Source organism: Biomphalaria glabrata, chromosome 12 (assembly GCF_947242115.1).
Source record: "Biomphalaria glabrata chromosome 12, xgBioGlab47.1, whole genome shotgun sequence".
NCBI lineage: Eukaryota > Metazoa > Mollusca > Gastropoda > Planorbidae > Biomphalaria > Biomphalaria glabrata.
In genome coordinates, this window is record NC_074722.1 from 21,982,717 (window position 1) to 22,009,369 (window position 26,653).

At 37.9% G+C, this 26,653-nt stretch overlaps 1 protein-coding gene and 1 long non-coding RNA gene across 7 annotated transcripts in view; one reads left to right on the forward strand and one right to left on the reverse strand.

Annotated features, from left to right (window-relative positions):
• The window catches only part of LOC106077317 (balbiani ring protein 3-like), a 77,234-nt gene that overhangs the window by 1,316 nt on the left and 49,265 nt on the right, over positions 1-26,653 (forward strand). The gene's annotated exons all lie outside the window — the stretch shown is intronic.
• On the reverse strand, positions 1,960-10,012 carry LOC129921899 (uncharacterized). The gene is made up of 2 exons (XR_008773853.1): positions 7,765-10,012; positions 1,960-2,452 (listed from the first exon to the last, which is right to left on the reverse strand). It is a non-coding gene; the product is annotated as an uncharacterized LOC129921899 (long non-coding RNA).

Below are 26,653 nucleotides of genomic sequence, written 5' to 3' on the forward strand. Positions count from 1 at the left end.
CTGGCAGTACTTGTACCAAGTTGCATTACAGCCAATGATGTACTATGTGTTTAATGTACTAAATTTAAGCCCAGTTTTTAAAAGTCTACTTTGAATTTTTTTTCTTCTCCTTTGCAAGGCCTTGTCGTCCTTGTTGTCTTCCTTTGTGTATGTAGATGGCTGCAAACTTTTGTATTGGCACCAAGTACATTTGATAATTCAATACATTGGGGCCAATAGTCCAGCTATTGTTTCCTCATATGAGGCGATAGACACAACACAGCATGGGCGTAGCCAGGATTTATTTTCCGGGGGGGGGGGGGTCGAGGGGCGAATTTTTTCTCCCCCCTCCCCGTGCCAAAAAAAAAGTGTGTGTGTGTACATATTTAATCTTTATTACATTCTGACTCTTCACTCTTTTGGAAGACGTTAATTGTACCCTAGAATAGGTTCTTCCTGAAGTTAGTGGAAGAATTGTAGCATTTTGAGTGTGTAATTTACTTTTTTTTTTATAAATTGAAGAGTTATTTTTTAGCTTCAAACCCTGCTGGAGGGGGTGTAAAATCAAAACCCCCTTTGGCTACGCTCCTAGCAATTTGAGTGCTTTATTTGCTTTTTTTAAAAATATTAAAGAGTTATTTTTTAGCTTCAAACCCCCGCTGAAGAGGGTTTTAAACTCAGAACCCCTTTGGCTACGCTCATAGAAGTTTGAGTGTGTAATTTGCTTTTTTATATATTGAAGAGGTTGTTTTTAGCTGCAAACCCGCTGGAGGGGGGTTTTAAACAGAAAACCTCTCTTGGCTACGCTCATAGAACCTGGTGATTGATGTATGGATAATCTTATATTGAAGAGAGGGTTTTATCGTAAATTTCGGAGGGGTTTTTACAATCAAAATCTTCCTTAGCTATGCTCTTGGAATTCTGGGATTGTCGTTAGCATTTTTTTTTGTTTTGTTTTATAGAAGAAGAAGATTTAACTGCAAAGCCCCCTTGTAGGGGGTTTTAAACTCAAAATCCCCTTGGCTGCGCTGGAACAAGGGATGGTTTAGTATTAAAATCTTACCTAAAGTAAACAAAATCAAAGCAAAAATTCCGACTCCCCCATCCCAGCGGTTGAACCCCAACCCTCCCTATGCAACATAACTAATCTTATCGAGGAACAGACTAACTCTGACAACTATCCCTATAAGTCATTCTAAAGTATCAAAACAGAAGAAAGAAGAAGAGTTTGGTGAGAAATGAATGGATATTAAGGTCTTTTTTTTTGTGTACTCTCCATCGAGGGCTACAGAGCTAACATTTGGTCTTTCCATAGCCTGAATTTCTGCTGTATTCTAAATCGACGAATTCGCTTTTTTCAAAAAAGATTTCCCGCGAATGTTGGCACAAAGAATTGTGTCATCAGGGGAAATGGTTTCATTTTATTGTGGCCTCGAAGAATCCATGAACGCTGCAAAAAAACAACAAAAAACTAGGCATCACAAACTTGCTTCTTTACTTAGTTAATTGTATAGGCTTCAAAACTGAAGTAACGATTGCTTCACATTTGGTTCTTGCCCGTGTGTATTTTGGGTTTGAAGTAATTTCATAGTTTAGTTCATTGATCGAAAACTTTTATCATAGAAAACTGTAAAATAGGCTAAAGTACTTTTAGAGGCTGCGAGCTATTTAAAAGTCTGCATAAGTACTTTAACTGGGAAGGAGGGAAATGAAAATTACGATCTGTATTTAGATGTTTCTTACCCTATCATCGACTTGAACAGAAAGTCAGGAGAAGAAATTCTGTGTGCTGAAAATGATTCACTGAATTAGCAAGAAACTGTGATGTTGCTAGTTCAGGCTGTCTTGAAGTCAACCAATTACTCTGCAATCGTTTGGGTGTAATTGTCCGGGTGTATTACGTGCAGTTGACCAACAAGTCAAACAAGAACCATACAACACCTGTTTTAACAAGTGAAGAGATGTAGTCGAACGATGATGAACTATTCAACATGTATTTATTATGATAAAGGGCCACAGTAGAAGTCTCTGTCACTAAACACGTCGTTACCCTGGATTGTTCTATCGCTAACTGATTTTCCGGTCTCTAACCCAACATATCCCAAACGTCACTAGTCCCGTTCAATATGCGTCTACTATGGTGCGTCGCTAAATAACTAAAATAACTAACCTATATAAATAAGGTGTCTAACAGATTCCTCCCCCCCTTGAAAAAAAAATATGTCAATATTTTTCCACTACTGTCAAGTCTTACAAGGGCATTTTCAATTTAAGGGGAAGACCACAAACATAAAATCTTGATCTCTTCATCTTGACATCTTCATCTTGACAGTTCCTCATATTCATGTCAATGTTCATAACAGTTCATAACATTCCAGAATCATCTTCATTGGTATACAGTTCATCATAGAGGAAAATGTGGCATCCTATGGGCATGTCCTACACATCTCAAATGTTCTTCACTGGCAGTAATCTGATAAAATACAATATTTCAAAAAACAATTACAGACTTTATTTACACATTCAATACATTTTTTCTTACCACCCTTTTATACGCTTTTGTCCATTTTTCTTTTATACTCACCCTTTTCCATAGAACTAACTTTCGTCAATGATATATGAAATGATTCACACAAAAAAAATATCCATACTTACTTTTAAATGCTTAACATCAACTTTACTTATCTCCCTTTTCATAACATATAAATGGTGTCAATATATTAATATATATTACATAATCAATATAATCATAGTTTATTTACAAAACTGTTTCACTTCAATGTCATTCTAGACAATAAATCAGCTACAATATTCACAGCTCCACTAATAGCTTTCACTTCAAATTTATACTCCTGTAGTGCTAAGAACCATCTATAAACACGACTGTTTTTCATGCTCTTTTGCTGTATATACTGAATAGGTTTATGATCAGTTAATAATATGAATTTCCTTCCTATTAAATAGCTCTCTAGCTTAGTAATTACCCATATTACAGCTAAGGCTTCTCTTTCAATGACACTATATTTTTTTCTCTGCCTCTGACAATTTTCTGCTTACATATAATATAGGATGTAAGTTATCATAGTTCTGCATTAAACAACCACCAATAGCATTACCAGATGCATCAGTTGTGACATAAAATATTTTGTCTTTATCAGGTAGTCTTAATATTAGTTCATGACTAAAAACATCTTTAATTCTGTCAATAGCTTTCACACATTCCTCATTACAAACTACTTTTTGAGGTTTTCCTTTTTTAAGTAAGTCATTTAGTGGATTCACTATTTCTGCTAAGTTTTTTATAAACTTTCTGTAATAATTTACTATTCCCAATATACTTTTAATTTGTCTTTTTGTTGTAGGTATTTCAATATTAAGTACTTTCTTTATGTTATCTTCAATAGGGCTAATCATGTTGTTATTTATTTTATGTCCTAAGAAAATTATTTCCTCCAATCCTATTTCTACTTTTTCTGCTTGAATTGTAAGTCCACTTTCTTTTATTATTTTGAATACTTCTTTTACATCTACCAAATGTTCCTCCCAACTATTATTAAAAATACATATGTCATCTAAATAGCAAATAACATTTTCTTTGTTTCCAATTATCATGTTCATCATTCTATTAAATGTGGCAGGTGCATTTACTAATCCAAAACTCATATAATTCCATTGAAAAATACCATATGGTGTTACAAATGCTGTGTAAGGTTTTGCATTTTCTGTTAAAGGTATTTGCCAATAACCTTTAGTTAAATCTAATTTAGTAAAAAATTTTGCTCCATTTAATTTATGTAAAATATCCTCTATATTTGGCATTGGATATGGGTCAAATTCTGTGATGTTGTTAAGTTTCCTATAATCAATACATAACCTTATATCTCCATTCTTCTTTTTGGCTATCACAATTGGTGAAGCATAAGGAGATGTTGATGGTTCAATTATACCTGATTCTAGTAAATTGTCTATTTCTTTCTTTACTTTGTCTTGTAAATGTAGCGGTATTCTATATGGCTTAAGCTTGATAGGTTTTGTGTCTGTTACTTTAATGTCATGTTTAATAATATTAGTTTTTCCTGGTATGCTGGAAAAAATTTCTTTGTATTCCTGTATTATTTTAGTTATATCTTTTGACTTTTCCTTAGTTAAATTATTAAGATTAATCTTTTGCCAAGTTTGATTCTCTTTTGTTTCTATTACAGGTATTTCCTTAATATCATTTTCATTATGATTTTCATTTGTTATTATCATCAAGCATTCTTCTCTTTCTGAAAATTTATTTTCTATTTCCTCCTGAATGTTTTGTATCAACTCATCTTCTCTATCATGATATAGTTTCAAATTATTTATGTGATATGTTTTAACTTTCCCATTTATTTCAATTTGATAATTGACATCACTAATTTGTTTTATCACCTTAAATGGACCTTTCCATTGTTTACCAATTTTATTTTTCAGGTCATTTATTAATATTAATACGTTGTTTCCTACTTCTAGTGTTTTCAATTGTCTTTTCTTATTTAGATTCTCATGAGCACTTTGTTTATATTTCTTATTGTTGTTATATGCTTGAGTCCATATTTCTTTCAATTCTGTTGTGATTGTTGTTTCACTGTCATTATTTAATTTATTCTCATTGTCTATTAGATTTTCTTTAAAAACATCTAATTCATCTCTGGGTTTTCTTCCATGTATTATTTCATATGGTGAAAATTGTGTTGCTTCATGGATGTTGTTTCTATGAGCAAATAGTACATAGTTAATGTAATGATCCCACTTGTTCTGATTATTCTGAATTATCTTTGTTAGTGATCTTTTTAATGATCCACCATATCGTTCACATAAACCGTTACTCTCCGGGTGGTAAACCGAAGAGTATATGTGCTGTATATTGTATTGTTTAGTCCATTTCTTAAATTGTTCTGACTTAAACTGAGATCCCTGATCACTCAATATAATTTTAGGTATACCATGTCTTGTAATTACTTTTTGAGTTATGGCATTAATGATATTTTCTGCACTTGTATTTGATAATGGGATTGCCTCTGGGTATCTACTAAACATGTCTATTACTGTTAGAATGTATTTGTTATTATTTTCAGTTTGAATTAAAGGACCTATTAAATCAATAGATACTTTCTGAAATGGTGCTGTAGGTTCATCCATTTCTTGAATAGGTGCTTTATTCACTAGGCTTTTGTTAGATCTCTTTTGACATATGTCACATGAGTTTATGTATTTGTTGATTGTTGCTTTCATTTTGGGCCAAAATACTTGTTTTGACAAATTCCTATAACATTTCTTTACTCCCCTATGTGCTGCTAAATTATTATCATGTGTCATGATTAAAACATCTTTCCAATATTTCTGTGGTAAGACAAGTTGTTTTATTTTCTTGTTATCATTACTTGTTTGTCTAAACAATATTTTATTCTCTATACAAAATTTCTCCATTGGATTATTATTGTTTTTATCTGATATTCTTGAATAAATTTTCCCAATAATATTGTCATTCATTTGTTCTAATGCAAATGTGGGTGTTGTTTCTTTTTCACTTTGAGATATTTGTGTTTCCAGACTATTTTGTGTTTCATTTTCTATCTCACTTTCCTTAACATCTGTATTTTCTATTTGTATTACATTACTGGTTTCTTTTTCTTCATCCTTACTTATTACATTTATTGTATTTTCCTGTTTCTCATCTTGTTTATCCATTGATCTTGTTATTACCATACTTGTTATATTTTGTGTTTCTATGTTTCCATGATTTTGTCTTATGTTTTTGTATTTGTTTTGCCAGTCTTCTAATTCTTTTCTTGAACATTCTTTAACTCCTTTTATGTTTCCTACTAACATATCATATCTCATTTCTGGTATTGCAATGCCATCACAATAGCCAGTGAAAAATGGGGTTTCAATGTATACCCTTATAGCTTTAAATTCCCTTACAGTGCCATCTGCTAATTCTACTTTCCTAGTAAACCCTTTATACCAATGAGGTTTGACAAATTTAGTTTTTACTGCCAAAGTGTTACAACCTGAATCCCTGATTAATTCCACTGGAATTCTATCTACAAACCCTGGGTACACTGCAAAATTGTTCCTATTTCCTTCCATGAAATATATCCTATCTGTACCTTTATTTTTGTATTCCCTACTGTAACTCCTATTTCTATAATTTTCCCTGTCATTCCTATCTCTACTCCTATATCTACTGTTATTTTGTTCATTGTATCTATTTCTACTTCCAGACCTACTATTCCCTCTTCTACAGTTAGCTGCTATATGACCTTTTCCTTGACATTTAAAACAGGTTATTTCACTATATTTTCTATTTCCACTATTTGATCTGTTTCTATTTCTACTTCTATCAACATTTTCTTTGGTGTATCCTATTAAATCTACTTTGCTCTTATCCCTATCAGAAAATGGTTTATTTGGATATGCATTTTTGTATACTCTCATTATCTCTGTTATTTCATCTATAGTTTTTGGGTTTCTTTCTCTAATAAAAGATTGTAATTGAGGATCACATTTATTTACAAAGTTGTCCACTAGAATAAAATTTTTTAATCCTTCATAAGAGTTTGTTACTTTTTCTAATTTTACCCACTTATTGAAAAAATCCTTTTCCATATTAATGGTAGTTTGGGGTTCTATTTCTAATGATGGTATATTGTCAAAATATTTCTTTCTAAAAGTTGTAGCATTATGACCATAGGCGTTCAATAACTCTCTTTTTAAAACCTGATAGCTATCATCAATATGATGGTCATGATTTTGACATATTGTTAGAGCTTGACCATGAACAAAGTCTATCAGTATTTCAGACCACTCTTCTTCAGGCATATTAAATGTAGACATTTTTGCCTCATATCTTTTCAGAAAATCACCAATGTCATCCTTCTGTTCATCAAAACTTTGTATCTTTCTCTTTAGCCATGTCTGCGAATTAGGGTTGTCTCTTTGAGTGGTATAATTATTTGAGTTATTTGTGTTATTTCCTTGTTCAGTTTGGGCTCTGGCTTGTGCTGCATCCAATCTCATCTTCTCCATTTTAGCTTCATGTTCTCGGTCCTCTTTTTGCTTCTCATATTCTTCCTTTCTGATCCTATCTTGTCTCTCTATCTCTTGTCTTTGACGTTCTTCTTGTCTTTCTATCTCTTGTCTTTGACGTTCCGTTTCTTCCTTCACCACTTGCTGTACATAAGCTGCTAAGTCCTTTCCTTTTAACTCCATGGCCTTTCCATCCTGCATAGCTGTTTCCTTAACCTCCTTAAGGTCCACATATGATGATGTAGCCATTGTGTTTTATATTTTATATATATTTTTACTTGGCCTATATTAGTTATGGCTATACTTTAAACTTATTTTATATTTAAGTTTTTCCACACTTTTATACAAATTTTAAATGGTATGTCTCTATCTATAGATTTAGTAAATGTATAAATCTAGTCTGAGTTATTATGGTTATATTCAAATCTGTATATTAGATCTAGTATTACACACAAATTTAAATCTAGTATATTATAGTATGTATAATAATACTATTTAGATCTATAGTTATCAAGAGCACTATGACTTTTAGATCTAGTATGAATAACTATGATCAATTTTAAAATCTGGTATGACTGAAGTCACAGTGAAGTGTTTAGAGTAAATTCAAAGACTGTCTAGAGTCTAGATCTAGAGTAGATTATGGTTCTATTTAACCATATAAAACAGATACGTTCATAAAATGTCAAATATATCTTCAACAAGATATATATATTTAGAATGTACTACCTTCATTCATCTTCAACTTAATAATATTTCAAAGTAGAGTCTAGATAATTAAATTGTACCAAAGAGATGTACAAAATTTGCAGATCTATATTTAGCCAGACGACAGTGTTTGACTACATAGCCAGTTTCGGCATTATTCTCATGGCAAAATCATAATTGATTTTAACCGCTCAAACTAAAATTATTTTAGTCTGATTCACAGTAAAAGAATCCTACCCGCACTTTCTATCATTAAGTGAAAAAAAAAAAATACAGATCTAATTAAATTAATAAAAATAAATAATTTAAAATAATATACACAAATGAAATAATTAAATGAGACTATCACTATGGGTTGGGATGTGACAATATGGCACACAATGATAACGTCACGAAGTAACCAGGCAACAACGGATATGACGTTTACACAAACAAAACAAATTACAACCCTAAACGTATAATATAGCTTTTCATCTAAATTACGTCTTCTACCCCGACGGGTTTTAAGGCGCACCACCTGATTTTACTCAGGCTAACGTACCAAATTTAGACAAAATCTATTTCTAAGGGCAATCTAAACATATACTAATAAGAAAAATGGCACTTAGCTTTTGATAAGAAAGATCCCTTTGTTCGGACTCCCGAATATGCTAGATCACAACAAATTCCACTGCCTCTCTTCCAGTTCTGACTCTGTTCTCCGGTGCTACCAGTATCCCACGTAATGCCACAGATGTCCTGATATGCCACAGCAAAATGTTCCAGTTTCTTCGACGACTGTTGATGAGCGTATGTGTAGTTCCGACGACCTTGTGTACACAGTTACTGACGAATAGGTTAACGGTTCTTCTGGCGATGACTTGACTTGTGTAGACGACTACTGACAAATAACAGTCTCTTGACGGCAACTTGATCTGGACGACTGACGAATAACGAATTTCTTGACGATGACTTGATCTGGGCTGACGAATAACGACTTTCTTGACGATGACTTGATCTGGGCTGACGAATAACGACTTTCTTGACGATGACTTGATCTGGGCTGACGAATAACGGTTCTCTAAAATAGTTCACTGCCTCTGCTGCTACTCTGGTAGTACGACGAAGTTTGCTGTTGTACTCTGCTTCACTAGACCAACTGTCCAATGTAGACTAGGTGAAACCAAGGTCACCTCCGACGACGTTCCGTTAGACGATTAACGGTTTTCAACGAAATTAAGTGGATGTAGCTGTTTCCACAACTTCACTGCTAACAAGTCTAGATATGGTCTAGACCGACGAATACTAGATATATCAATGTTCAGTACTGATAAAGATTACTTCACTAACCTTCCAAAGGTTAAACACAGTGACCGTTATAAACGTGGCAAGCAACCGGTTCAATGAGCAAACTGCTCCACAAGAATCTCTCCAAGGGTAAGACGACAGAGCGATTTCGATTTAGTTAGCTACCAAACTTGTAGTACTCACAATATTTCTGACAGCGGGCAAACTGTCCTTCTCGAAACTGACGAGGTAAAACTTGATACTCGACGTGGCTCCTACGACGAAGAAAAAATATGTCCAACAGGTTCACTAACGATCTCTCACCCGTTATGAATGAACGGTTTCTCTGGTTGTAGGTCGGTTCAGCATATGAAGATCAGGCGTTGCGATGATTACGGTCCTGACGAAGGTCACCCTGAGTTAACGGCTCGTTGAACGTGCGATCAAACAGACGACGACTGTATGTAGATCTAGAACAAAGTCACCCTGCGATACTGCTGTGTTCAGCCGTACTCCGATGAAATCTTATATCTTCGAGTGCACGACCCTCACCTGAGTAAACGTTCTGCTTCGAGGTCCGGTTCGATGTTCGGCTTCATCAAGGGTCCGGCTTCGAGGTTCGGGGTCGCCACTGTGATGTTGCTAGTTCAGGCTGTCTTGAAGTCAACCAATTACTCTGCAATCGTTTGGGTGTAATTGTCCGGGTGTATTACGTGCAGTTGACCAACAAGTCAAACAAGAACCATACAACACCTGTTTTAACAAGTGAAGAGATGTAGTCGAACGATGATGAACTATTCAACATGTATTTATTATGATAAAGGGCCACAGTAGAAGTCTCTGTCACTAAACACGTCGTTACCCTGGATTGTTCTATCGCTAACTGATTTTCCGGTCTCTAACCCAACATATCCCAAACGTCACTAGTCCCGTTCAATATGCGTCTACTATGGTGCGTCGCTAAATAACTAAAATAACTAACCTATATAAATAAGGTGTCTAACAAAACATACGCAAACGACAAATGTATTGTTGTAATGCTAAGGCAGGCGCTCAACAAAGGAAGAATAACAGTGATAGTGATTTCATAAATAAAACAACACACACACAAGCCAACAGGGTGACAAGTTCTCTTAGTTCTTCTTTTCAACTCAGCCGGCATTCACCATGTCTCTATTTCCTGTCCTGTTTTTCCATCTTTCTTGTGGAACAGTGTGCTAATGCGCAGCGCTGTAACAAAGTTACAACCATGGGCGTAGCCAGGGGTGGGGGTGGGGTTTCAAACCACTGGCGGATCCAGGGGAGGGGGCGGCGGTAGGGGCGATTTCAACCTATTTTTAGATTATTTCGCCCCCCCCCCCTTCTAGTATTTTGGCCGATTTGGTAGGGTCGGGAGGGGGCGATGGCATCAATCCGCCCCCCCCCCCCCATCATAAACTTTCGAGTGGGGGGGCGGTCCTATTTATTTGTAGAAATGACAGCTTGTTTACAGAATCAATTAAATATTTATTTGATTAAAACCTGTTATTGGTATTTTAACCGGTCTTTATATTATGTCGTTAACCTCTTGGCCGATTGGAAGGGGAGGAGCGAATACCTCTACTGCCCTTCCCATCTAAACCCTTTGAGTGGGGGGAGGCGGTTCTACTTTTATGGAGAAATCATAGTATGTGAACAAAATTAGTCGAATATCTATATAATATAAACAGGTGGAAGTGCGATACATGCAATCACCTTCCCCCCATTATTACAAATTACAAAATTAAAAAAAATCTGTCACTAATATAATTTATATATGCTATAAAGTAAATTCTTATATGGAGTCGCCCAACCCATATTCTTTAATGCCAAATGCAATCATTAGCAGAAATTATAAAAAGGAGCGAGGATAAATCGTTTTCATTTTACCGCCCTTCCCCTTTCCAGACAGAGTTTGTGTAATTTCACATGAATTTATCATAACTATTTTAAGAAAGACTTTGCTTTGGAAAAGTTATAATTCAAACGAAATTTTTCAATATATAACTGTCACCATGGGCGTAGCCAGGATTTTTTTTCGGGAGGGGTTTTGGGGGGGATGCCCCCCCCCCCCCCCCGCGGAAAAAAATTATATGTGTGTGTGTGTACATAATTAATCTTTATTACATTCTGACTCTTTCGGAAGACGTTTATTGTTTATTGTAGACTCCCCGCCCTTGCTAGCAAGGGGGTCTGGGGGAGCTCGCAGCGCTCCCCCAGTGCGGGGCGAAGCCCCGCCGCCGAGCACTATTTCTGGTATTGAAAGCCAACAAAATGCATATTCTGAGGTATCTACAGTGCATTATCTTGCTATTAAAAAGTTTTATTTCAAAAAGCTAATGTGCTATTCTTACTGACTTAGACCCTCTCGCGCCGTTCGGCGCATTTTCCGGAAAGCTGTTTCCGCAACTCTTATTTTGCGTAATTCATTTTGTCGAAGAACATGTCCAGCAAAACCTCATGCAACGCTCTGTCACAACCTTACTAAGGATTCGACTCCCAGTTCGGCATATGATTTCTTTGATTTAGACCCGATCTCTATGACTGACTCCTAAAATCTGTCTTAGCCATCTTTGTTGAGCCACATTTAATGTTTTTCAATTTCGGCAGAAGACTATTCACACTTTTTTAATGGAGCCCAAGCCACTGGTAGAAATGTGTAACCTTTCTTGACTACGCTTTTGGAATTACATGCCTGTATTTCGCTTTAGGTTTTATATCGAAAAGGAAAGTTTTTTCGTCAAATCATCTGCTGAGGGGTTAAACTAAAAAATCTCTGGAGTTTTAATTCAAAACCCCATTTAGCTACGATCATAGAATTTGGTGACTGTAGTTTGCTTTAAAATAATATTGAAGAGAAAGGTTTTCAACTCTAAACGCTCTGTAGGGGAATTTTAAACTCAAAACCATCTGGAGGGGTTTTTAACTTTAAAGAAAAAGCCATCTGGAGGAGGGGATTTAAACTCAAAACCCGTTTGACTACGCTCATAGATTTTATAGTTTGTAATTTGCTTTTTTTTTTTATATTGAAGAGGTACTTTTTAGCTTCAAACCCCAACTGGAGGGGGGGGGGGTTAAACTCAAAACCCCTTTGGCTACGCTCATAAAATTTTGAATGAGTAATTTGCTTTTTTATATTGAAGAGGGGTTTATCGTAAATTTTGTAGAGGGTTTTAAAATCAAAATCTTCCTTAATTGTGCTGTTGGAATTTGGGTATTGCTGTTTGCATTTTTTTTGTTTTGTTTTATAGAAGAGGGGGATTTAACTGCAAAAACCTCTGGTAGGGGGTTTAAAACTCAAAACCCCCTGTAGGGGGTTTTAAACTCAAAGCCCCTGGTAGGGGGTTTTAAACTCAAAACCCCCCTGGTAGAGGGATTTGCATCTCAAAACCCCCTTATAGGGTTTTTTAAAATCTCAAAACCCCCTGGTAGGGGGGTTTAAACTCAAAACCCCCTGGTACAGGGTTTTTAACTCAAAACCCCCTCGGCTGTGCTGTGGTAAGTGATGATTTAGTATTAAAATCTCACCTAAAATAAACAAAATGAAAGCAAAAATCAGTCACTTAATTCCGTCCGGGGGGGGGGGATTTCATTTCGGGGGGGGGGGGTTTGAACCCCAAGAACCCCCCCTGGCTACGCCCATGGTGTGTGTACGTAATCTTTATTGCATTCTGACCCTTCATTCTTTCGGAAGACGTTTATTGTGCCCTAGAATAGGTTCTTCCATGAGTTAGTGGAAAAATTGTAGATTCCCCACCAATTCTAGCAAGGGGGTCTGGGGAGCGCCAGGAGCTCCCCAGCGCGGGGCGAAGCCCCGCCGCCAAGCACTATTTCTGGTATTGAAAGCCAACAAAATGCATATTCTGAGGTATCTACAGTGCATTTTCCTGCTATTAAAAAGTTTTATTTCAAAAACCTTATGTGCTATTCTTACTGACTTAGACCTTCCCGCGCCGTTTGGCGCTTTTGCCGTCAAGCTGCCATTACTAGCAATGGGGTCTGGGGAGCGCTAGCGCGGGGCGAAGCCCCGCCGCCAAGCACTATTTCTGGTATTGAAAGCCAACAAAATGCATATTCTGAGGTATCTACTGTGCATTTTCTTGTTATTAAAAAGTTTTATTTTAAAAACCTAATGTGCTATTCTTACTGACTTAGACCCTACCGCGCCGTTCGGAGCATTTGACGTCAAGCTGTTTCATAAAATCTGTCACTGGTAATCTCTATAACTGACTCCTAAAATCTGTCTAAGTCATCTTTGTTGAGCCACATTTAGTGTTTTTCAATTTCGGCATATGACTATTCACTGCAGTTTATTAAGGGAGCCCTGCCACTGGTAAAAATGTGTAACCACTCTTGAATACGCTCTTGGAATTAAGTGACTGTAGTTTGCTTTAGATTTTATATCGAAAAGAGAAGTTTTATCGTCAAAATCATCTGTTGGGGGTTTTCCACCTCAAAATGCTCTGTAGGGGGATCTTAAACTCAAAATCATCTGGAGGGGTTTTAAACTTTAAACAAACGCCATCTGTAGAAGAGGGGTTTAAACTCAAAACCCCCGAATGGATTGGCTACGGTCAAATAATTTTAGTGTGTAATTTGCTTTTTTTTATATTGAAGAGGTATTTTTAGCATTAAACCCCTCTGAATGGGGGTTTAAACTCAAAACCCCTTTTGGCAACGCTCATAGCATTTTGAGTGCGTAATTTGCTTTTTTTCTTACACTGAAGATTTAGTTTTTAGCCTCAAACCCCCCTGGCGAGGGTTTAAACTCAAAACCCCTTTGGCTGCGTTAATAGATTTTAGTGTGAGTAATTTGCTTTTATTTATATTGAAGAGGTACTTTTTAGCTTCAAACTCCACTGGAGGGGAGTTTAAACTCAAAACCCCTTTGACTACACTCAAAACATTTTGAGTGTATAATTTGCTTTGTTTTTATTATTAAAGAGGTATTTTTTATCTTCAAACCCCGCTGAAGTGGGGTTTAAACTCAAATCTGAGTCAAAATCCATTTAGCTACGCTCATAACATTTTGAGTGCGTAATTAACTTTTTTTTATATTGAAGAGGGGGTTTATCGTAAATTTTGGAGGGGGTTTTAAAATCAAAATCTCCCTTAACTATGATATTGGAATTAGGGGATTTTCGTTTGCATTTTTGTTTTGTTTTATAGAAGAGGGGGGGGGGTTAACTGCAAAAACCCCAAGTAGGGGGTTTAAAACTCAAAACCCCTAGTAGAGGGTTTTAAACTCAAAACCCCTGTTAGGGGTTTTTAAACTCGAACCCCCCTGTTAGGGGTTTTAAACTCAAAACCCCATTGGTTGTGCTGGGGCAATTGATGGTTTAGTATTAAAATCTCACCTAAAATAAACAAAATCAAAGCAAAAAATCATTCACTAAATTTCGATCCTTCCCCCCCCCCAAGGGGGGGGGATTTCATTTCGGGGGGGGGGGGGTTTGAACCCCAAAACCCCCCCCCCCTGGCTACGCCCATGACTGTCACGGTTGAGATGAGTTCAAAATCCAGATAATCTTTTCCTAGTCGACTTTTTCCAACCTTTACTCTATCTCATATTTTTCTAGTTAAATAAATATAGGACTATAACTCACAATTTATGCTATAATTTTATTGAATATTATTAATCGAATTTTTTTTTTCAGCGGCGATCCTCAAAGCCTTAATCTCAGTGGCGTAACTAAGGGGGGGGATGGGGGGGAGAATTTTAAAATCCCCCCGGGCCCCCACCTAGGGGGGGCCCCCAAATGGGTGTCCGAAATTTATTTGTAAATACATAAATTAATATATTTGATTGACAAATAGTGTCAACGGGTGTCTTTTTTTAATCAACATTTATGGATTAAATTTATCACAAAGACTAAACATAGATATTTTAAAAATATTTTTGCCGCAGAGATCAGTTTTTAAAGCGATAATAAATCTTCTATTTTAAACTTTGTTGCCACGAATAAAACTGCATGATATACAGCGAATTCCAGGTATCTTGTTTCCTTTACTAATAATAGATCTAAATGGCGAGTATTATATGGCTACACTAATTAACCTTGAAGCAAAATTTACAGAATCGAGTATAACTAAAGGTTATTCTTAACAATGCTAAAATTGTCCATTATTGGGTTTGGCGTCTATAATTTCAGAATTAAACTTCACACTCGAGTTATTACCCCTTTATTCATCTTTCCTCAATCCAATGGAAACTCTCTCTTTTTATTTACATCTAATGATCTAATCCTTTTGCTTTCGCACAAAACATAAACAAAAAATAATGACGTAATATCATATAATATTAATACATCCTTCCTATTGAAGTTATTATCACACCCTTCCTTTTAAAGTTCTTAATAGTGATATCTACTAGCAGGGCCGGCCCTAGCATTTGCGGGGTCCTATGCGAAACGGATCGCGCGGGGCCTAGTCTGGGTAGGGATAAGCATAATGTCAAAATTATTATTTTTTTGAATTAGAAAATAGGCCTACTTTCGTCTTGGCAATAAATTTTTATCAAATGAAAGCTCGCAATGCCACTTTTTATTTATAGGCACCCCAAAACGTCAATTTCGTCTATTCTTCAGGAGATTTGAATAAATTCAAAAAAAGTTCAGGACTTTATCGTATATTTTGCCTTTTCATGAGATTTCCTGGAGGCCCTGAAAAATCAGGAGGTCGCGAAAACCCTGTTATTTTATATACGTTATAATTGTTTAATTTAATAAAGTACACTTGGAATTAGCGCGGGGCCTATGAAAGCGCGGCGCCCACTGCGACCGGCACTGTCTACTAGGAACTTTAACAATTCGTCCACTTCTGGTAGTCTTGACTGAACAAGTTCTCTAGACCTTGGTCTATAACTGTCTGTTTCGTTTGTAGCAACAGTTTGCAGTTAATTGTCTTCATCGGTATCATAGTACCCAGAGATGTCTTCATCGAAACTCTTATTTAAAAAGCGTTGATTTCTTCTGTATGTTATTCCATTGTTTGTCTTTATGATGTAAGATCTGGGTGCTGAATTTTTTTTTATGACAACTGCTTTCTGCCATGTTTGACCTAGACGAACTCTCCGACAGAATAATCTTTAGGTAGTCTTGCTTTTGCATCGTATTTCACTTAGCTTTTCATCTGTCGTTCGTTGAGTAATGTCTCTGCATTTTCAGCTACCAATGGTTTCAATAGTTTGTGATCAGTTGGAATGATTCCCTGAGTCTTCTACTCGTCAGCAGTTGTGATGGTGAATACGGTACTCCACTTATCGGAGTATTTCTATACTCGAGCATAACGAGATATGGATCTTTCCCACTTTTGTATACTCTGAATCCTTTTGCTTTCGCACAAAACATAAACAACCAACAATGACGTAATGCCATATAATATTAGCACAGAATCTTCTTCATGCAGTGGAAAATTACGAATTTTTTGCCTATCTTAAATTCTGGTCAAAGCTCCTGTGCCCAATTAATATAGTTCGGAAGAAACTACAAATGTCTGGACTGCATATACGGGAATCTGCTAAAGAAATTAGTACCCTTTCATGCTTTCTGCAAAATGATGAGAAACTGACAAAAACCCAATCCATCGAAAAAGCAAAAGAAGGTAGTGAATACTATGGATTCACTGTAATCAAAACAACCAGAAGAAAGAAAATACTTGATGGGAAGTTGAGTTCTAATGTAGGACTGTCAATACAACTGCAATTCAAACGTGTTGCGACAGAAGTGCTGGACATATTTCATATGGAGATGAAGGGCAGATTCCAAAGGCTGGAAAGAAAATGGATACCTTTGGGTTTCTTCTTGAACCAAGACACCTGTTACATGAAGACACGCTTCTGACAAACTGTGCTACTTTTCCTGTTTGTATGATGAAATAAATGGAAAATCGCTTTTTCAATGATGTCATTTATGCACGAGCACTTTTCATCAACAAACAGTAATACAATTGACAATAGACATATCGAGGAAAGAGGCTTCATATGGGAATTACGTGTGCTCAGACTTTGCAACCTCCTCCGAATACTGCTAACTCAGGCCACTTCCATTACGTCATGTGAGAGATCATTCTCAAAGCTCAAGGTCATCAAAAAGTATCTCAGGAGCACAATGACACAAGAAAGGCTTATCATGGCTTTAATGTCAGTGAAGTCACAAATACTAGAAAGTATCGATGTAGTTGATGTTATAGATGTCTTTGCTGCACAGAATGCACTACGTGAAGAGATATCAATTGAGAGTTGTCGCTTGTGCATTATTTAACTAATAAACAACGGTATTATTCATTAAAAGAGTCTTGATGATTACTTTTTGTTAAGTTTACTGATATACTGAACCAATTTGATTTGGGGCTTATATATTTTTTGCGTACATTATCTCATGTCATATGTCGAATGTCAAAATGCAAGGGGCCCCCAAAGAGGTCAATCCCCCCGGGCCCCCAAATCCCTAGTTACGCCCCTGCTTAATCTAAATATGTGGGGTATCTTATCTTTTCAAAGAACAAATCGGTTGTATTTGCAATGTATTAAGTGACTATAAATTCATATTAGAATATTTTTCTCATTATTCACAAGGTCCTTTATAATAGAATGAATAATGAGCTGTAGGTCAGGAGAATGCGTTACTGCAGTGAAGAATGCCAGAAAACGTTTATAGCGTCGAGGCTTCGTCCCGAACCTCACTGATGAATAATAAGCTGTAGATGTCAGGAAAATGCGTTTCTGCAGTGAAGAATGCAAGAAAACGCTTTTGGTGTCGGGGCTTTGCCCAGAACCCCACTGATAAATAATGAGCTGTAGATGTCAGGAGAATGCGTTTCAGCCGTGAAAATGCAAAAAAACGCTTTTGGCGTGGGGGCTTCGCCCCGAACCCCATTGATAAATAATGAGCTGTAGATGTCAGGAGAATGCGTTTCTGCAGTAAAAAATGCAAGAAAACGCTTGTGGGTGTCGGGGCTTCGCCCCGAACTCCACCGAAGAAGCTTATAGTGCTCTCCCAGACCCCCAAGCTTGCAAGAGTAAGGCCTCAACATGACTGTTTTTTTTTTCGCTGAAGATTGAGAAACAGTCTTATTTTATTCTCATATATCGAATATATATATATAAATATATATATATATATATATATATATATATATATATATATATATATATATATATATATATATATATATGTGTGTGTGTGTGCTGTACGCACGTTTATGCATAGGGTTAGGGTTTATTGGGCGTTAGGGTTAGGGTTTGAAAAAAAATCTCCCCCCCCACTCCAAAGTTCTGGATCCGCCAGTGTTTCAACCCCCCCCCCCCCCCCGAAAAGAAATCTCCCCTCCCCCTCGGAATTTAGTGACTGATTTTTTGCTTTGATTTTGTTTATTTTATGCGAGATTTTAATTCTAAATCAGCCAAGAGAGTTTTGAGTTTAAAACCCCCTACCAGGGGGTTTTGCAATTAAATCCCCTCTTTTATATATAAAAAAATGCAAACGTCAATCCCCATATTCCAAGAGCATAAATAAGAAAAATTTTGATTTTAAAACCCCCTCCGAAATTTACGATGAAACCCCCTCAATATAATGTTATAACTCTGTCATGCGCACCGCCATCTAAGCTAGAAGGTGCGCACTGTGATAAACTAGACTGAGAAGGATGTCAACATTAGGAAGAGAAGAGAACGATTTCCGCCCAAGGAGAGAGCCAATATGGAGAGATTGTGCCTAAGATAGATGGTGTTTTTGTGTATCGTAAATAAACGTCTATGTCTCCTTGAGTTTGCCTCCATTCAGTTACTACAATTGGTGTCAGAGGCGACTCAACGAGAGGAGGTAGGATTTACAATGGCAGCTTTGAAACAATTAGACCAACTCTCCGTTAAAGAGCTTAGGAAGGAACTTTGGTACCGATATGAGATAATTGGTGGTACTAAGGAGGTGCTTACAGCTCGTCTCCGGCAAGCCTTGAAAGATGAAGACGAAGATCCAGATACTTACTTATTTGAAATTAAACCGGAGATTTATGAGCTCATTGGCAAGAAACAAGAAGAAATTGATGCAATGTGTGAACAAATTAATAGTATGGGGAACAAGGTAGATAAAATGGTGTCTCAAGCGAAAGAAGGAGTAGACTCGTTGGTAAAGGAGCAGTTGCCTGTAGACTCGTTGGTAAAGAAGTTGCGTGGTCAAGACTGTGGCTGTACAAACTGGTGACGGAGACGCTGGGGATTGGAGCGCCGTCTGTGTCTGTGTTGTGGGCAAGTCTTAAAGTTGTGACTTTCAAGACGAGAAACGTGACAACGATTGCTGTGACGATCTCAACGAGATGTTCCGAATCGAAAGGAAAGAGACAAATGAAGAAACTGTCTGTTATGTGCCTGAAGCGTTTGTTCCTGTTGTACCTGATACCTGTATCTCAATGAGCCGGACAGATGAAGACAACGTTGGGTCTGCGTCTAAGCCTGTTGCTGTAGACCTTAAGGACCTCTGCCTATCTGCTGGTGCTCACGAGGGAAATTTAAAGCTTGACAACTGCATCCAGAAGTTTAGCATAAACTGTACGTGCGGCGCATCACACATAGAATTTAGATGCCAAGAAAACCACCAACAGGGCATGTGTACTTCTACCATCATCATCCACATTGGCATAGATGAATGTCAATCAAACCACTCTCAATCTGAGCTGTCAAGAGGAAGACATTCGAAACTTGAACTTGAAGAGACCTATCTCCTGGATGTGAGACTGTTGGGTGAGGGTGATTGCGGCGCATTGGACTTTGTTTGCAACGTTGCTGCATGTTCTACTTCTTCTTCATCGTTCTCATTGTTATGTTGGAGTGTTCATATGACTAGACCAATACATGAGATGAACTGCGCAGTGGTTTCCAAATCAGGGTGCTCTCCATATAGTTTTCTTTCTATTGGTGTGATTTGGGGCCAATGTCTTATACGGGCCTCTTGGTAAAGAGAGCAGTTTTGGAGGACGTGGTCGGCATTTTCTGGTGATACTCCACATGGGCAGATTTCACTGGTTCCAATTTTGAGCTTCCGGTACATGTCTTGTCGCATTCTGAGTCGAAAGATTAGACGCTGGTCTTGTCGGGATAGCTTATAGTAAGCGTCATCTTTCTTGTGATTTGGATGGGAGCTCGTCCATTTCTCATTTATTTTATCTATAATTAATTTCTTCATTTCTTCTGGATAGAGTGCAGAGTTTACTTGTGAGTTTGTTCTCCCACTCTTGGCGAGTGTGTCAGCCTTCTCATTTCCTGCTAGTTGTATATGAGTTGGTATCCATTGAATAACAGGTTTTTTTTGCTGTTGTTGTTGAGCTTTGTAAGTGCTGTTCTGAGGTTTTTAACATAAGAGGAATCAGAGTTTTGCAAGCTTTGGAGGGTTGTTTTCGCGTCTGTTAGAAAGACAATCTGACTGTGAGGGGAACTTGGATGATTTGCTAGCATGGTAGCTTTCTGCTCTATGACTGTCAGAGAGCTCTCCAGTTGCAATGGATTTTTCTAGTTTTCCTCCATCTGGCCATTCGATAAGTATTCCAGCTCCTCCATTTGTGGTGACTTTATGGGATGAGCCATCCGTGTAAACTCTGATCCACTGATTGCTAGGGTAATTGGTATGTAGAAAACAGTTCACTATTTCCTTGAGCGTTGTTGGTCTGTAATCAGATTTTCTTTTTATGTTTTCAATATGGTCCCTTACAGTAGGAAGAGGGCTTTCGTCCCAGGGTGGAGATTCATTATAGTGTATTGAGGATTCCAGAGTAATTTTTTCAAGTTGGTGTTTCTTTTTTAGGTTTAGAGATTCCTGTATGAAATTGGTCCTTTTGAGACGTTTTTTTTTGTGCCAGTTTTGTGGATTTGTGTTCTGAGTGGGTGCCTCTCCAAGGTTTCCAATTTAGTGAATTGGGAAAGGATTTTTATTTCTCTTCTTTCATCCAGAGAGATCAGGGCAGCGGTTTCCTCCATAGCTCTTTTTTTCTTAGGTTGGTTTGGGCTGCTGAGCCCCATGCTGTGGCACCATATTCTAGTACAGGTCTTACATAACTGGTATAGGTCTTTTTCAGGATGTTGTGATTAGCTCCCAAATTTCTGCCAGTTACTTTTTTCAAGAGGGATAGTCTCTGGAGGCCTTTACTCTGTGTTTTATCTATTTGTTTTTTCCAGGTTAGTCTCAGGTCATAGGTGACTCCAAGATATGTAGGGCTGTCATTTTTTTCTAAAGCTTCCTTATCTAATGTTAATTTTATTGTTTGTTGTTTTGTTGACAGTGAGAATATAGTATATGTTGTTTTTTTTGTGTTGATGGACATGCCCCAGTCTTTGGACCAATTATTGAGCTTATCAAGAGCATCTTGTAATCGAAATTTCGATTTTCCTACATATTCTTCTGTGCTAATTAAGGCAAGGTCATCTGCATACATGCTGCTTTTAACTTTTCTTGGTAGGTTTTGATTTAGATCGTTTATGAATATTAGCAAAAGTGTTGGGGATAGGACTCCTCCTTAGGGGACGCCATTTTTTATACCCACTGTGTGGCTTCTTTGTCCTTGCATGCAAACTAAGGCTTTTCTATTATTTAGGTATTCCTTTATCCAGTTGTACATTCTGTGGGATATGTGATGTTGGATTAGCTTGAGCAAGAGACCTTGTTCCCAGACTTTGTCAAATGCTTTTTCTAAGTCAACCCACACAATTGTTGTTGGTTTCTTTTCTTGAAAGCCGTCTTCTATTTCTTGTGTGATGAAGGCAATTTGATCTTCTGTTGATCTGCCTTTTCTAAAGCCAGCCTGGGCCTCAGTGAGTAGATTATTTGACTCAAGGATCCATGTCAGCCTTCTATTTATCACTCTTTCCATCAGTTTACAAGTACAGCTAGTGAGGCTGATGGGATGGTAGCTATCTAGTTTATTTCTTGGTTTGCCGTGCTTTAGTATAGGGATTATAATGGCTTTTTTTTCCAGATGTTTGGAATTCTGCCAGATTTTCAGCTAGCATTGAATATTTGTAGCAGTTTTCTTTTGGCTTGAGGACCCAAGTGAAGAAGCATGTTTTTTTGATATTTTGTCTGGGCCCAGGGCTTGTTTTGGTTTGAGGACTTTTAGGGATTCATCTAGTTCCTTCATTTTAAGATTAGTGGTCATTTCCAAGGAGTAAGCTGGATTGTTTTCTTTAATTATACTTTGGATTTCTGAGTTTACATCTTTATTTCTACTTTCATTAATTTGTATTTGTCCTACGCTTTGGAAAAACTGAATGAATTCATTTGCTGCTTCTTGGCCTTTCAGGGGTTTGTTGTCCTTTTCTATTACTATAAGAGTTGTTCTATAAGAGTCTGTTCTCTGCTTGCCATTTTTCAATTTCTTCTCCCCTGGCATTTAGGTCTGGGTATCCCCAGCTCTGAGAATGACTATTCATATCTCCTAAGATTAGACAGTCTTCTTGGTCGGGTATTTGTATGTGGTCAATCTCTATTTCCTTGACTGGTGGGAAGTAGCAGTTAAATAGATTAATATTTCCATCTGGGAGAATTAGCTTAGTTCCCATTATTTCTGATTCTGAGGAGTTGGGGATAGTTATGTCTGTGGTAGGGATGTCATTTTTAATGAGGGTGAGGATTCCTCCTTTCGGTCTGATTTCTCTATCTTGTCTGATGCAGGTGTAGCCTCTAATGGAGAAACGAAGATTACTGTTCAAATGAGTTTCTTGGATGCAAGCTACATCAATTTCTTTCTCATGCAGAACTATTTTTAGAGCTTTTTTTTTCTTTTGGATGCCCTCTGCGTTCCATTGTAAGATTTTTAGACTTTTGGTCTTGGAGAATTGGCCAGTAGTATTTACTTTCTTGTTCTTGCTCCTGGCTCCACAGGCAGAGATAGAAGAACCAGCAGCTCGCTTGTGTGGGCTCCTTCGAGGCAGAGAGCCCGGCCCCCTACCTGCGCGGCGGGATTCCACAGGCAGGACGCCACATCGTTACTGAACTCCAACATAGATGAGGTTGCGTGTCAATGTGTTATGCGCCAGGAGGCCCATTGACTCCGACTTCAGCCTGCTTTTCTTTATGGGTGTGCTCCCATAGCCTTTGATCATCCAAGATCATCTGCAAGGCAGCAGGTGTTTATTTTCGGAGTTTTCTCTCCTAGATGAACTGCTATCCCTAGCTAACGGGTTTCATCTACCCGGGTTTAGAGTTAGAGCGCCCTATACTCGCTTTTTGCAATCATTTCCCTGGATTTCTGAGATGTTTTTAGCAAATATTCTAACCACTGGAATACTTCACCTCATCCTCCATGACTGCAAACCAGTTGGTCCGCGGCTGTTTATTTGCTATTCACAGCTAAGCCTTATATCTAAGGGTCTTTCCCCTATCCGCCATCTGGGGACGCACTTGTTAGAGGGTGGTAGCTCCCCCAAGGTTGCTGCATGTGAGCCTGCAGTGTCCTTGAGAGGCGTCAGTCCGAAGAGTCTGCTGAGACAGCGTTTCCGATCAACGGCTGTACTGAAGAAAACAGTGCTCGACACTATCTCTTTGTGTGTCAAACGGCCACGTCATCGTCTCAACAACAGTCTGGTCAACTGGCGGAAGAGAAAGCGGCACCAGAGGAAAACAGTGCGGATGACTTCGTGGGGAACACGCTCCCTGCCGCCTGTGGCTCCCACTGATCGACCTCCACCTGAACTGTCAAACCTCAGCTGCAGTGTTTCTTTTCGGGACAAAAAGTGCTAAGACGGGGGAAATTTTATAACTCTGCCATGCGCACCGCCATTTAAGCTAGAAGGTGCGCACTGTGATAAACTAGACTGAGAAGGATGTCAACATTAGGAAGAGAAGAGAACGATTTCCGCCCAAGGAGAGAGCCAATATGGAGAGATTGTGCCTAAGATAGATGGTGTTTTTGTGTACCGGTGATGTTATGTAAATAAACGTCTATGTCTCCTTGAGTTTGCCTCCATTCAGTTACTACAATAAGAATATCGATACATCAGTCATCAGATTCTATGAGAGTAGCCAAGAGGGGTTTCGTCTTTAAACCCTCCCCCCTACGGCCTACAGCGGGGTTTACAGCTAAAAACAACCTCTTCAATATAAAAAAGCAAATTACACACTCAAAATTCTATGAGCGTAGCTAACGGGGTTTTGAGTTTAAACCCCCTTTCAGTGGGGTTTGAAGCTAAAAAAATACCTCTTCATTATAAAAAGAAGCAAATTACACACTCAAAATGCTATGTGCGTAGCCAAATGGGGTTTTAAGTTTAACCCTCCCCCCTTTTCAGCGGGGTTTGAAGCTAAAAAAATACCTCTTTAATATAAAAAAAAATTATGCACTCAAAATGCTATGAGTGTAGCCAAAGGGGTTTTGAGTTTAAACCCCCCTTCAGCGGGGTTTAAAGAAAAAAATACCTCTTCAATATAAAAGAAAGCAAATTACTAAAAATTCTATGAGCGTAGCCAAAAGAGTTTTGAGTTTAAAACCCCCCTTCAGCGGGGTTTGAAGCCAAAAAATATCCCCTTCAATATAAAAAAAAAGCAAATTACACACTGAAAATTCTATGAGCGTAGCCAAGCCAAGGGGAGTTTTGAGTAAAAATCCCCCTCCTCCAGAGGGCTTTTTTTAAAGTTTAAAGGTTGAAAACCTTTGTCTTCGATATTATTCTAAAGCAAACTTCAGTCACCAAATTCTATGAGCGTAGCTAAGGGGGTTTTGAATTCGATAAAAAAAAAACTACTGAGATTTTTAAATTTAATCCTCCCCTCTTGATGATTTTGACGATAAAACTTCCATTTTCGATTTAAATCTAAAGCAAACTACAGTCACCTAATTCCAAGAGCGAGCACAAGAGAGGTTACACATTTTTAACAGTGGGTGGGCTCCATTAAAAAAACTTCAGTGAATAGTCATCTGCCGAAATTGAAAAAGTCTAAATGTAACTCAACAAAGATGGCTAAGACGGATTTTAGGAGTCAGTTATAGAGATCGGGTCTAAATCAAGGAAATCCCATGCCGAACTGGGAAGTCAAACCCTTAGTAAGGTTGTGACAGATCGTCGCATGAAGTTTGCGGGACATGTTCTCCGACAAAATGAATTACTCACAATAAGAGTTGCGAGGACACGGAGACCATTACGAGGAAAGCGCAAACAGGGATATCCTAGTACAACTTGGCACCACACTTTCATGGAGGTCCTCAGAGCAGGTGGGAAGAGGCTTCAGACAGTGCTAGTGACAGATTTTTGTGGAAGGACCTTGCCGCCCAATGCGCCGAACGGCGCGGCAGGATCTAAGTAAGTAAGAATTGCAGATTAGGTTTTTGAAATACAACTTTTTAATAGCAGGATATGCACTGTAGATACCTCAGAATATGCGTTTTGTTGGCTTTCAATACCGGAAATAGTGCTTAGCGGCGGGACTCCGCCCCGAACCCCACTGAGGGAGCTCACAGCGCTCCCCCAGACACCCTTGCTGTCACGGGCGGGAAGTCTACGAATTTTTTCACTAACTCCAGGAAGAATCTATTCTAGGGTACAATAAACGTTTTCCGAAAGAATGAAGGGTCAGAGTGTAATAAAGATTAATTGTGTACGTGTGTGTACACACACACACAAACACACACACATATGTATATATATATATATACACTGCTTTTTTTGTAAAAAAAAAATGGTGCCGGTACTCAGTGATTAGGGGTACTTGGTGATTAGGTGCCGGTACTCAGTAGTTGATTGCCTAACTTTTAACTACTAAAAATTAATAATATACGTTGAAATACAAGAAGAGAAATACTTTTTTCAAAAAGGTGGGGCACATTTTTGAAAAAATTATTACTTTTCTTGTATTTTAACGTATATTATTAATTTTTATATTTGCGTCACGCATGTCCTGTGGGACATGACATGCTTCCCAACAACTTCAGAGGAGATTATATAGTTCAGGGAGCAGGAGTGATTCTTTGACCATAACTACTTCCTCAGGGATGCCATCACTTCCTGTAGATTTTCTATTTTTCATGCAGTTTATTGCTTTTTTGAGATCACCAAGGCTCGGAAGCTCATTTAGGCATTCCAGTACTGGAAGATCTGGTAGAAAAGCCAGGGCGACATCGTCTACTGTATTCTGTGTGGCATAGACACCGAGGTAGTGTTCTGTCCATCGTTCTAGCTGCTTGGTTTGATCTGTAATTTTTTCTCCAGAATTTGATAGAAGGGGGGCAGGCTTAGACACTGTTGGACCGAGGGCCGCTTTAATGCCATAACAGAGCTTTACTTTTTCCTAAGTAGATACTTTCTTGAATTCTGTTGCAGGTATCCCTCCAAAAGTTGTCAGCACATTGTCTAGCCATTTGTTTTGCCTCTTTATTAACAGTTTTGAAGGCTTGCAAAGATTTTAGACTAGGCTTTGTCTTGTGCTCGAGGTGTGCAGATCGTTTTTTCTCGATGCAAGGTTCCATCTGTGCTAGATTCGCCTCAAACCAGTCTACATTTTTGTGTTTTTGAGGCCCAAAGACGGTGATTGCTGAACTGTAGATTACATCTCTTCATTTCTACCATCTGATAGAGATGTCTTCGTCATCGAGGGATTGAACTGTTCAGGAGCTCGCCAAAGAGAGCAGACTTCTCTGGGTCACCTAC